We start from the raw sequence: 14929 nt of genomic DNA on the forward strand, positions 1-14929 counted from the left end.
GTGATTTATTCTGGTAGGAACATGTGTTATGTGTGGAGTGCTAAAGTATGTCAACTATGTTGTTATAATCTGGGGCAAATTTATAGAAAGTTTGCACTGGTAAAAGTGGAATGTTGCATGGTATTAGCACTAGGGCAACATGTGGCTTATTTTTAGAAACTGTGGAATACATTGGAAATCGATAGCAGCATGAGAACTGCAGTTGGGCCTATTATAAGCAACATGGCAAAAATAGTCATTGGGCGAACAAGATGCATTTTTAGTGCATTTATGCACCAGGAAAACATTTGCATTAAGGTAATACCGATGGTTGCATTTAGGATTGCTGTTTTTAGTAGGAATGTATTGCAACGGAAAACATGTATAGATGCATTGGCACTTCCGCCATGTTTCTTTGTGCCACTATGTGAAATGTGTTAGTACTGGGTTTCAAACACTGTACATTTATCTGCAAGAAAAGCTGATACTTTTTGGTAATGCCTATTTTCATTTGTATTTTAATAAGAAATGTAAAGTGTGTAGGTACAGCTGTATTATGAAAGGAAATGAAATGCAGTTGGTAGAAACTGGTATGGTACTATTAAGTGGTAGTAGATGTGAGCAAGTGGAGAATGGTGGCAATATCAGGGATGTGATAGCAAAGGTTGGAAAACATTATATTTATATTTCAGGGGAAATGCTGTTGTTTTTTAAAAAAAAAAATATAGGATAATTTTATTGAAGATTAAAAAAATGCATATGTGCATTTAGAGCTGCACATTTGAAAAGTTGTTGTATAAGTAAGTGAAATGCAATTGCAAATGATTTGTAGAACACTGTTAAGTTGTGGGTGGTGTGAGGAATTGCAATATGTTGGCAGTACATGTAAGTAACTTAAAACGAGCAGATGGAGAATATAACAATGCATGGCATTTGATAGCAGTGGTTGAAACAGAGCACATACTTGTGAGACACTTATTACAGGTTAAGTGGTAGAAACCATATATATATATATATCTATATGCACCGCGAAACGCGTCGTTGTTTTTGTTTTCCTTCCTGATGTACTCACACCAATAAAGAAAACGTGTTGCCAGGAGTGTTGAGGAGCTTCTTTCCACTTTCTTTTTCTGCAAGGACATTGGTTTTTGATTGCAGCTGCTCTCCGGAGTGCACTCCACTTGCTGTCCTTTTTTTAAAGGCAATTTTTTCATATATATATATATATATATATATATATTGAGTGCAAAAACGTTGTTAAAGGGACGTTATGGTTAAGTTGCGCTACTAAAAACCTATGAAATTCAGTGAAAAAACTTTGTTAAAGGGACATTATGGTATCAAGTAAAACCGAAAAACCCTTGAAATTCGCCAGTTATGGTAAGCTAAGCAACCATAACTCGCGTCACCACGTGCACTGCAAAGCCTAACACCCAGGACATCAAAGATGACATCACAAATGTCATTGATGACATCACTGATGACATCACATGTCTGACGCCCCCTTTTTTCCTTTCCTTTCCTGACATATCTAGGCCACATGATTTTCTTCAGTAACAGTCAGGAACTAAAAATTGTAAATGTACTATATATGTAGACTTATCCTTCAAGTATGTGCTTACAATAATTCCCTTATGGTTCAATCAAATAATATGAAACATATACATAGGGGAAGACACAACCTTGAAAGACAGCAATCCTTTTTGTGCATTCAAATTATCAGTAGAGTTATCAGCACTTTCTGATAGTTTTTATTTTTATTACTGTACTTTCCCTGTATATGCTCATATTTTTATATGTTCTACTCACACTATTTTCCTTAGGGTCCAGACACATCATGTGATATATATAGAAAGGGTAAGTAACAGCTTTGAAACAGAGCAATCATTTCTCTGCATAAAGGTAATCAGTTAGGTTATGAACACTTTCTGCTACTATTGCTGTTTTTTTTCTTACTTCAATTCCCTTGTATATATTCATATTTGTATGTGGTGTTGTCTCTTTGTGATTTATCTATAATAATGGATTTATGTAGTAAGTGGGTTTTATTACGTACTTATCACAAGTTTCACTGTACTCAAAACTCTAATATTAAAACAGTTATCATTTCACTAGTCAACGTGTTAAGCTTATGAATATTGCACCTCCATCATGTATGCTGCAAACAATGCCTATGTTTCTACATGAGTACCTTAGTATACTGGATTGAAGTTAATAATAGAATGCTATTTATATCAATGCATTGCTTAATGCACTGATTAGCACTTGATATGTATTCCAATAATCTTTGACACTTATTTTTATTAACATTACACTAAGAATCCCTTGTACAGACTTTTCATGAAAGGTAAATGCACATGTGATGTCATCAGTGATGTCATCAATGACATTTGTGATGTCATCTTTGATGTCCTGGGTGTTAGGCTTAGCAGTGCACGGTGGTGGCGCAAGTTATGGTTGCTTAGTTTACCATAACTGGCGAATTTCAAGGGTTTTTCGGTTTTACTTAGAACCATAACGTCCCTTTAAGAACGTTTTTTCACTGAATTTCCTAGGTTTTTAGTAGCGCAACTTAACAATAATAACTTTGACTTTATGTACATGTAATATGGAACATACTGAAACCCTTCTACTGAATTTGATGTCTGCAAACTTTTTTTAATGTCCGTGGACATGTTCGGACAACAGTACCACTACCTAAAAACTCTGGGAGGGTATGTTTAATTTTTATATCATAAAATAGTAACATTTGAAAAATTCACAAAGCGGCACACATACATATTATATGTAGTAATACATAGGAAATGTAATCCCTATATGTAACACACTAACCATTCATTTAAATGCAATATGTTCTAAAATGGAATATACCAAAAAAAGATAAATTGTCTTCCAACAAAATTACCTCACAGACACTCCACAACTAAGAGCAAGACCAGACCTACAGAGTACTCAGAACATATCTTACCTGAAATAGTAAGTGTACTTCATTTTATTCATATATTTATAAACTTTCTGTATTAGATAAAAAAACAATATATCATGTTTTTTTTTAACAGAAGTGTCTAGTACTCTGGAATGGCTAGAGGAGCATTTCCCACATGAGGAAATGTCAGAAGATAGTGAAACTAATGGTGCACACTTTACAATATAAACCATTTATTTATTATTATTTTATATACATTTAACATATATTTTTTTTTTGTACAGAGCATACCAAAAAAGAAAATACCTCTGAAGAAACTGTTACGGATAACACTCTTGACAGCATAAAAGAAAACATGCATATATTGTTGACCAATTTTAATAATTTGAAAACTTTTGTTGAGGAGCATTTTAAAACAAAAACCTCATATCATAGTCCCACATGTACTTGTCCCCCCTCACCATATCCCAGTCAATTATCCCCAAACCCTCTCCATAACCCAAAACGTTTAATGAGACTTCCATCCCTTCTTCACCTGATACCAATCATGTTGAAAACCCTAATTCTCCTGTTTTTGTTTCCGTTTCTGCCTCACCTTCTCTGTCATGAATTGTTAATATATGTTAAATAAAGTTACATTTTATATTGTGTTGTAATTAGTTTCTGTTTTTAAAACAAAATTATAATTTAGGTGTCCGCGGACAGTGCGGTTGTTCTAAAATGTTCGTAAATACATGAAAATGGAGTTGTCCTGAAGAACACTATACCTGTCCGTACTGTTCGCTAGCAAGTTGAAACTGTTCTAGAACACACGCGGTGTCCTGAAATGTTCGTAAAGAAACGAAAATGGAAGTGTCCTGAAGATCACTATAGCTGTCCATAATGTTTGCTACCAAGTTGAAACTGTTCTAAGAACACAAGCGGTGTCCTGAAATGTTCGTAAATAAACGAAAATGGAGGTGTCCTGAAGAAGAGTATACCTGTCCGTACTGTTCGCTAGCAAGTTGAAACTGTTCTAAGAACACACGCAGTGTTCTGAAATGTTCGTAAATAAACAAAAATGGAGGTGTCCTGAGGACGCTATGTCTGTCCGTATTGTTTGCAAGGAAGTTAAACTGTTCTAAGAACAAACGGTTGTCCGTAACTGTTTGTTTGATGTGTGACGCACTTTTAATTACTTCAGGACCCGAACAGTGTATGTAGAATATCAACGCGCATACGCAAACCAATGTCCGTGCAGTTGGTGACTTGTGGACAGCCGCTTCCTTCGCGAGCATGTCATTCTGATTTGCATGACTTCTGAACAGAAAAATCCCCGGATGTAACACCCGATGTCCGCGAACTACCGCCAAGTCCGCGGACATAACGTAACATGAACAGCCCTTCTACCATTTCCAGTTCACTCTCTGTGCCATTCCCTCATTGGATGTAGCTAAGAATTCACATGACCATCCACCAATCACATTCAAGACCTCTACATCTAACTGCATCATCATAGATCTGCACTGCAAATGTACTGTGAATCTCTCTGAGTACAAGTGTCATATCATTGGCAAGCACCATCTACAAGAAATACTGTACAAGTCTCCAAGATTTCTACTTGCAGCTCATGCATATCCATATGCATGAACACAAACTACAGGTATGCATATTTTCTATACAGTACATGAACGCATTTTCTAACTGACTTTTAGCTTGTATGATCTGTAAAATGAATCTACTGTCTTTTTTTCAATCTCCTAAAATCAACTGTCACTTACAAATCTTTATACTATTTAATTTCTTTATACACACACACACACACACTCAAATCATGTTAAAGTAACATTTTTGAAATGAAATATATAGGGCCTCATTACGACCCAGGTGGAAAACCATGGTGCTAATAGCACCATGGTCCATGCCGGTAACTTACCGACTCCGCCATGGAGAAAGGGGGAATTACCACCCCATTACAAGGTTGGCGGGGCGGTAATTCCCCCTTCCTCCATGGCCCTTCCCCATTCCCATTTTTGCCCCATAGGGCTCAATGGGAATGGGGAAGGCGCTAAGCACGGTACCGCAAATTGCGGTACCGTACTTAGCACCAAGGTCCCTTTGCGGGTCCTTACTTTAACGGCTGGTGTAGACCAGCCGTTAAGGTCGGGTCCCGAAAAGGGACCTCGTAATCAGGCACTAATGGGTTAATGGCGTCACAGCCTTTTACGGCACCGTTAACCCATTAGCGCCAGGGTCGTAGTGAGGCCCATAGTCAAACAAAATTGCATGCACTCTATGTTCAAATCTCAAACAATAATACTTGTACAATTACATATTTTTTAAAAATGTCTTTATTTATTTGATTACTTACATTTACATAGGACAAGCAGCCCTTGACATTGAGGCACTATTACTTTGAAGAGCTTAGTTACTGGTATTATGAATTTCACAAGACATAGTAAAGATATTTTGTTTGCTACAGTTAGTCATTGCAATACAATTTGTTCATTAAGAACATATAATATGCATTCAACTGGTGCAACATATCTTATGTAAATAGGTCGGTTTTAATGGTTTTGAGGAAGGCGCTAAGGATTTCAATTAAAAAAATCAATGTCTAAATTAAAAACAATGCTATATACAAACAAAATTACTAATTTGTTTCTTTTACAATTGCAGTGAAGACCATTCTCCTGAAAAGAAGCAACCTAATTTGAAGTACAAAGAACAACTAAGAAGTAACCTGCTCATTTTAGAAAAAAAGTAAGTAGAATATCACCATAATATTTGTAATATTACTCAAACACACTGTAAGGTTAATTCATGCTATTTCTGTGCCTAAAAATAGAGATTCTGCAGCATTCTGTCCAAACATCGCCATGTCTTAAACAGCGATTTACAGCCAGAATGGCCCACAAATTCTTATTTTTTGACACACAAATTACCCAAGTCATCCGCTAGGATTTATATGTTATAGAACAAACAACTGTTTTAATTGTATAGCATTATATATACTATTTATACTTCTCCACACCACTAGCTTACTTTTTTCTGTCATCTGAACCCGAGTTTCGTAACACATTAATTCAAAAATACCCATCCCTACTAGTTGTAGTTCCCAATGCACAATCACACACCATTACATACATCTTTATCATCTTACTCAAATACTCATGCACACAGCACACATACATTGCAGAATACCACAACCTATACCTTCTTTATTTTTTTCAACAGACCCTAAAGAATGCCTACCAAAAATCAAGTCCGTAGAAAGCAACACAGAGGTAGAGCAAAAGTGTCCGACATAAGCATCCATCTCTAGCACAATTTGTAAAAAAAAGTGGAAACAAAACAGCTAATACAGTCATTTAGTGAAACAAAAGAAGTTTCAAGTACAAAAACGTTGCCTCCTCTATCAAAATGTAAACCAAACCAAAAACAATTATCAGAAAATCAGCTATCACTACAGATAAAACTGCTTCTTTAAATCTTGATATAGTTCAAAGTAAGCATACCAAGAAAAGTATTTTAGCCAAAATGTTCCGTCACAAAGTCCTTCAAAATCTTATAAAAACAGGAGAGAAACCAGGTTCAATGCTTAAAACCTATCGTAGGAAATTAATCTTAGAAGCGTTGATAGACAGTACAATTCTTCTCAGAAGAAAGTTATTTATTTTAGTGTTAAACAAAATGAAACCACTAACAAAACTAATAACTAAATCACAAAAAAGACTTCTCAATAAACAAAATGTCAACAGAAAGAACTTCTTAAGTATCTGCGGAGGTGAATGGAGTCACACTACGAGCACAGATCCATACTTTAATGAAGAAGCGTACAAACAAAAGCAAACAAATACAATTGCCATACATTGCAGTGGTTGAGGTTATGAAAAAGTTAATAATACAATAATAATACAATAATAATACAATAATGGAACAAGAAGTACTCCTTACAAAAACATGTCCTGAAAACTTAGAATTACCCCTCCATTCAACTGAATCAGAACGTCTAGTGTACACATGGCCATGCACGTCAATGTGTAACATTCCCAAACAATTTTTCAAGTTTACACCAATTCCTCAATCAATATGTGAAAATTAAAATACTGCAAAATATGGATAGCACTCAAGTACACAGGACTACAAGGACATTCATTGGCCTGCATTACAGGACCTACTTGCATAAGCACCTTCCATGATATCAAAAGGATATCAACACATCATTCAACTATAAGAAATCTAGTTTATAAACTGTAGTATGCTAAAAGTCCTGCTGTAGCACTAGCCAATTTAAATACATTCTTCTCCATGGTACAGCAAAAGACCTACTAGAAGAAATCGACTATATCCAGAAAAAATATTTTGGAAGTGATACCCACTTACAGAATTAAATAGCTGTAAACCAAATTAGTAACAATTCTACACATGGCAACCTTTTACTACTGAATCTAAGCGTCCCCAGAAACGCACCCGCCCTTAGTGAGAGGCAATAATGGACACACCCCAGAAGGGGAATGAGGCCAGGACCAAGTGCGGGTGGGATCAGAAAGACTTTATATAATTCAATATAGGGCATGCAAAGGACTCTGCAAACTCTGAGAGTGCTCTGTCTGACAATAGCGAAGACAGTCAGTTATATTACAAATACACGTCATGCATGAGGTAGGCTATAGGGGCCACAGACTCTTAGGGATTGGGTGGTGATGGCTAGGTGGTATACAATGTATACAGTTGCTCCTCCAGGATTGTCGGACGTTGGTGCTGCGCCACGTGGGGTGGGATGTCAGCTGGGCTCATCGGGGTATAGCGCCGGGCCGGACATGCCTTGTAACAACGATTGATAACTAAACTAACATTTACCCTTTTGGCCACACATTCCCAACCATTCGTCACACTTCATGTGACCTGTTGATTTGCAACTCTTGTAAGCGCTGACCTTAGATCAATACATGGCCAGGAACATTGATATGTGATCTGGATTGTCTCAATATATCAGTTTGGGGGATGGCTCAGGATCAAACAATCAGGTCTCATGGGCATGGTCAGGGGCATGGGTGGGGGTGCTTGAATACCCATCCTTGGCAATTTCGATGAGGGATGGTATTACGATCTGTTGGTACACGTGTGGGCCCCCCCTTTCTAGGGTCATTAACTTAGGGTCGATGGAGGTACTACTGGCCCGTGGGGGGCATGTGACTGGTGCCTGAAAGGCAGTGGGATTTAGGATCAGGTAGCTTGTAAGTAATGGAGTCAGGCTGTGGCGGCCTCTGACACGGGGAGGGAGGCGGATGCTTGAAACGGGTCCAGCAGGATCGGGAGGGAAGGCAGGGCTGTGCTGTTTGAACATCTCGAGAGGGCCTGGGCAGGAGGAAGGGGAAATGGCTTTGCAGCTCCGTGCGTGGCATCTTGCACGAGGCGTTTACTGTTATATGGGTGAGGCGCGACTAACAACACATGGGGTTTCTAAAAGCACTTATATGTATTTGCATTAACATGGGATACTAGCTGGGGGTCATACTTTTTTACATAGCATTTCACATCTACAGTTGACATACGAACATGAGGTAGTGTCAGGCAGGTGTGTATAACGAGAGTGAAAAGAGAGCAACACAGGTTATTGTTCACTGTTATTAGCTGTCTAGTTTTAATACATCTCTTCATTATATACAATATTGGTTGCACATTTTACTCTTTACCCATTCTCCATTACATTAGCAGCGAATGTTAGTCAACAAGGCACATATTACATACATGGTTTCTACATGTTGCAAGGGTTTTTGGGGTGGGTATGGGTGCGAGGCGCCACGCCGTCTATAGTTGGGGGGCTTGGTGCAGGGGTCAGTGCCTGCAGGGCTGGTCTCAGTCACATCCTAATGTTCCTGTTCATGGCTGGGGCAATGATGTACTGCGGAAGGTTAACAGCTACAGTGTTTTATTTTGTTGTTTTCTCGCGTCTGGTGACTCGTGAGAACGAGTCCTCAGCGGATCTGCCATGCAGTGGGAGGTGGGGGAAGTGTAGGCCTCTGTGAGCGCAGTCAAGTGGGGGTCACTCTGCAGCGTTCAGTGTCTCTGCCTTGGGTTAGATATGCACATTTCTAGCAAGATGGGGATGGCTTAATACAAGATGGCGTCTATGCTCTGCTATATAACGTGGTAGTGCAACCCCACGTGTCGGTCTGCAGCTGCCCAGCTGCCTGGGCCCAGAGGGCCGGGGGGCTGCCGACAAGTCTTGGGTCTTAACCAGGGTGGGACATGTAGTGGGAAGGAGGGTCCTATTGACCTACCCTTCCCTACACTACACACATACAAAAAAGAAATTCTCAAATTTAAAAGTACATCAGCTGAAGTACCAAACCATGTGTGTGTATGTTGCCGCAGAACTTTTTATAAAAGTAACACAAAAACTGTAGACCTATCAGACAAAATAGAAGACAATGAAGATTCTAAATGGTTTGAATTAGCTCTCTACCTTATAGCAGAAAACAAATACGAAATAACTGACCCGGCAATACTTTGTAGTTACTGCACTACAAAACTTGACAACAACCAAACTCCTTCACGTGCTATCACAAATAATTTGGAATTATATCCACTACCAAAACCCCTTCAACAACTTAATTTATATGGGAGCATCATAGTTCAAACCATGCACCCATTTCAAGCAATAATACGCCTTCAACCAAAAACTGCAAAATTACCTCCCTCTGAATTAGTGAAAGGTATTCGTGGAAAAGTAGTGTATTTACCATTAGATCTAAAAGAAAATGTGCACACTCTAGGAGTGCAACGTCCAATGCAACAATCTTTAATTATCTTGGTAAATGGAGTACCTACAAAAGACAAAATAAATTGGCAACAGCTGGTAGATTTACATAAAGTTAGAGAAGCCTTGCAATATCTTAAAGAGAATAATGAATGTTACAAAGAAATTAATATTGAAGAAAACTTGAAGGATACAACTGAAATAATTCAAGAGGCACAAGAAGCTGGTCAATTTGAGCTCCTAGTTCCTGCTACAATATCAAACACTTTAGACCATTATACAATTCATCCTTTGCACTCTAATGACACCATAGAAGATGCACTGGAAACATACCAAATGCATCAAACAAAAGGATCACCAATCAGCATATGGGAAAAAAGTATAGAAGCACATGCTTTTCCCCTACTCTTTCCTACTAACAAAGGAGGAAGGTACGATGATAGACCTATTCAAATATCCGCATCAGAATGCCGCTCATCACGGATGTATTCTGAAGATCCCAGATTTAGACAAAATGTGGAATACATATTCCACCTACTCTTTGAAAGTGAACTAGCAACTTTATGTTACGGAGTTGCACACATATTAAAATCAGGATCACACTTTCAAAATATGACAGCTACACAATTATTACAAAAAGTGCAACAAAAAGATGAGGTTTTACAATAAAATATTACAAATCTATTAGCAAATAAGCGTGGTACTAAAGAGTACTGGTTTCGACGTCACGGAGATGTACGTTGTATGATCAGAAACCTTGGCCCACCCACTTGGTTTGTTACATTAAGTTGTGCAGAATATGCATGGGAAGATTTACATGATTTCCTACGCATATCAAACAAAAACAAAACAAACATAGATATACTAAGACCTGGAGAACTTTGTTCTCTGGATCCTGTTAATGTTTCAAGATATTTTCACCATCGCTTCATTGCTATGCTACATTTTATTTATAATAAAATTTTTCCTCCCCTTGGAGAAGTGCAACACTTCTTTTGGAGAAAAGAATACCAAGCCAGAGGAGCACCACATATCCACATGCTTTTATGGATTAAAGATGCTCCTAAATTTGGTCAAGACAGTGATGCCACTGTTTTACAGTTTGTTGAAAAATATGTCACTTGTGAAATTCCATTGGAATCCAAAAATAGTGATCTTCATGCACAAATTTTACAATTTCAAAGACACAAATGTGGCAAATGTTGTCGTCGCAAATACAAAAACAAAGGGAAATACTACACCAAATGCCGATTTGGTTTCCCTATACCAGTTACAAATACAGGTCAAATGAACAACCTCATGTCTTCAGTTAGACATAGTGTTAAAGGTAAGTCACCTAAAAATACATATTACATAAAAAGAAAAGAAGAAGAAAAATATATCAATGATTACAATGCAATCATTGCCCACTTATGGAATGCAAACATAGATGTCCAGTACATTGCAGACAATTCTACTGCAGTTGCACGATATGTCACAGCATACTTAACCAAAGCAGAAACGACAGAGCTGCAAGACCTCTGGAATGACCTGTCATCAGATAAAACAGTGTCTCAAAAATTATACAGCTTGGGCATAAAAATGCTGTCCTATAGAGAATGTGGATCCTATGAAGCAGCTGAGTGTTTAACTAGTACTGCACTGTATGGTAAATCTGAAAATATAGTATGGCTAAGTCTTGGTCCAGCTAAATCTAGAAAAAGAGTTATAAAATCATACAAAGATATAGAAACAATAGCCAAACATGATCCCAACAGCCAAGACATTTTAAAAAACAATTTATTGGGCACATACTACCCAAACAGGAGTACCACTTTGGAAACCATGTGTCTATACCGCGTAGCCCAAAACTACACATACAAAAAAAAATAATATAAAACCTGATGAAAAAAACGGTAAATACAAAGTGACAAACTGTGAAGGTAGCTTAGTAAAACTCACCAAACCAAATTTAATTAATCATATCAAATTGTCATTAAAGACTCCTCAACATAAAGAAGTGTATTACTTGTCCCTGCTACAACTCTTTAAACCATGGAGAAAAGAGGAAGTAATACTAGAAAACTATGACTCATATGAAGACTCTTTCAAAGCAAATGAAAGCACTATAACTGATGTAAACTTTACACAATACAAAACAATGTTGCACAATGAGCAGCAACACGAAGAACTCCAGGCCCAACTAGATAAGGACACCCCTGACAGTAGTCAACCTTCTGTAACAGGAAGCCAAGAACCACTGGGAGAGCCACTAATAAGAAATGAGGCAGAATTAGCTATGATAGAAGTAGAAAACACCATGTGTCAGTATGAAGATAAAGAAGACTTAACTATACTACAATCAAAACTAAACAATGAGCAACATAGCATTTTTCAAGAAGTAACAAAAGAAATTGCACATGGTGTACAACATGAAAACAAAGAATGCACCTGCCAAAATTACAAACCTATACTATTGTACGTCAGTGGTGAAGCTGGTTCTGGCAAAACATTCCTAATCAAAATCATCAGTAAGTTCCTTCAACAATTGACAAACAACAAACTGTCAGCTTTTGTCACTGCCCCCACAGGTCTAGGTGCCTAAAAATTGGTGGTGTCACTTTACACTGATTACTACTCCTGCCAGTAGAACACCAAAACAAATTAGACTATTACAAACTTTCTACAGAAGTTGCAATGGTACTACGCAGAGTATTGAAACACATGAAAATGCTTCTAATAGATGAAGTGAGCATGGTGTCCAACCTAATGTTGGCTTTGATTCACCTCAGATTACAAGAAGTACTCAAACCAAACTATGAAGAGCTCTTTGCAGGAAATTGTTTTCAGAGATCTTCTTCAATTGACACCAGTAAAAGGTGAGCCTATTTTTAAAACATTAGGACACAAACTCTGCCGTAAAACTGTTGGCAGCTTTGGAAATGTCAACCTTTGGCAACATTTCCAATACAGAGAATTAACAGAAAATATGCGGCAATCTGCAGATCTCACTTATGCCAACATCTTAAAAAGTATCAGAGTTGGTATACTTTCTAAAGAAGCAGAAGCAATATTGAAAACCCAGCACATTCATGCCCTTTAAGGTGATAATGCATGTGCTACAGATGTTATGGAACAATTATCCCACAAAAATGTACATTGTATGGCCGTAATGCCAACTCTTGCAAGCTGTTTCAAATTCAATGAAATAATGTTAAGTAAAGAAATGCAACCAATAATGGAAATTAGCGCCAAAGACAAACTAGATGTACATGGTATGACACTACCCATGTGTGACAAAGCCACAACAAGACTAAATAGTTTAGAAAAATCAATCTCAAACACAGCAGGATTGGAAAAGATATTAAAATTATCCTTAAATTGCAGAGTAATGCCATATTGTTCGCTGGCAAGTTGAATGTGTGCTAAGAACACTCGCGGTGTCCTGAAATGTTTGCAAATAAAAAATGGGGGTGTTCTGAGGATGCTGTCCGTATTGTTCTCTTGCAAGTTGAATGTGTTCTAAGAACACTTGTGGTGTCCTAAAATCTTCTTAAGTAAACAAAATGGGGGTGTCCTGAGGAGACTGTCCGTATTGTTCGATGGCAAGTTGAATGTGTTCTAAGAACACTTGCGGTGTCCTGAAATGTTCGCAAATAAACAAAATGGGGGTGTCCTGAGGACGCTGTCCGTATTGTTCGTTGTCAAGTTGAAAGTGTTCTAAGAACACTCGCGGTGTCCTGAAATGTTCGTAGGAGGTGTCCTGAAGACGCTGTCCGTATTGTTCGCTGGCAAGTTGAATGTGTTCTAAGAACACTCGCGTTTTCCTGAAATGTTCGCAAATAAAAAAATGGGGGTGTTCTGAGGACGCTGTCCATATTATTCTCTTACAAGTTGAATGTGTTCTAAGAACACTTGTGGTGTCCTGAAATGTTCGTAAATAAACAAAATGGGGTTTTTCTGAGGATGCTGTCCATTTTGTTCGGTGTCAAGTTTAAAGTGTTCTAAGAACACTTGCGGTGTCCTGAAATGTTCGTTGGGGGTGTCCTGAAGACACTGTTTGTATTGTTCTCTGGCAAGTTGAATGTGTTCTAAGAACACTTGTGGTGTCCTGAAATGTTCATAAATAAACAAAATGGGGGTGTCCTGTGGACGCTGTCCGTATTGTTCGATGGCAAGTTGAATGTGTTCTAAGAACACTTGCGGTGTTCTGAAATGTTCATAAATAAACAAAACGGGGGTGTCCTGAGGACGCTGTCCGTATTGTTCTCTGGCAAGTTGAATGTGTTCTAAGAACAATTGTGGTGTCCTGAAATGTTTGTAAATAAACAAAATGGGGGTGTCCTGAGGACGCTGTCTGTATTGTTCGATGGCAAGTTGTGTTCTAAGAACACTTGCGGTGTCCTGAAATGTTCGCAAATAAACAAAATGGGGGTGTCCTGAGGACGCTGTCCGTATTTTTCGTTGTCAAGTTGAAAGTGTTCTAAGAACCCTCGCGGTGTCCTGAAATTTTCGTAGGGGGTGTCCTGAAACGCTGTCCGTATTGTTCGGGGGTGTCCTGAGGACGCTGTCCATATTGTTCGTTGTCAAGTTGAATGTTTTCTAAAAACACTTGCGGTGTCCTGAAATGTTCGCAAATAAAAAAATGTGGGTGTTCTGAGGACGCTGTCCATATTGTTCTCTTGCAAGTTGAATGTGTTCTAAGAACACTGGCGGTGTCCTGAAATGTTCGCAAACAAACGAAATGGGGGTGTTCTGAGGACGCTGTCCGTATTGTTTGTTGTCAAGTTGAAAGTGTTCTAAGAACTGTCACTGTGTCCTGAAATGTTCGTAAGGGGTGTCCTGAAGACGCTGTCCGTATTATTCGATGGCAAGTTGAATGTGTTCTAAGAACACTCGCAGTGTCCTGAAATGTTCGCAAATAAAAAATGGGGGTGTTCTGAGGACGCTGTCCATATTGTTCGCTGGCAAGTTGAAAGTGTTCTAGTGTTCCATAGGCCATAGTTGAAATGTTTGACTCTATGGGTGTGATATTCTGCGGTGGTTGTGGCCAGGGTATGGAGTCTTGGGTGTATGGCCATTTGGCCATGCACCCAAGACTCTATGCCCTGGCCACAACCACCACAGCATATCACAATCATAGTTGCTTATAACTTTGAGTCAAAAACAAATTTATAAGGAACAAAGTTATAAGCCACTGTGGGTGTGATATGCTGTGATGGTTGTACTTATTATAATATATTTACTGTTTGGTTTAGTAACTGGAGTACATGTATTTCTTGTTCATTTCTGTGATAACA

The sequence above is a fragment of the Ambystoma mexicanum genome, chromosome 5p, assembly GCF_040938575.1.
Source record: "Ambystoma mexicanum isolate Mex_15411 chromosome 5p, UKY_AmexF1_1, whole genome shotgun sequence".
Taxonomy (NCBI): domain Eukaryota; kingdom Metazoa; phylum Chordata; class Amphibia; order Caudata; family Ambystomatidae; genus Ambystoma; species Ambystoma mexicanum.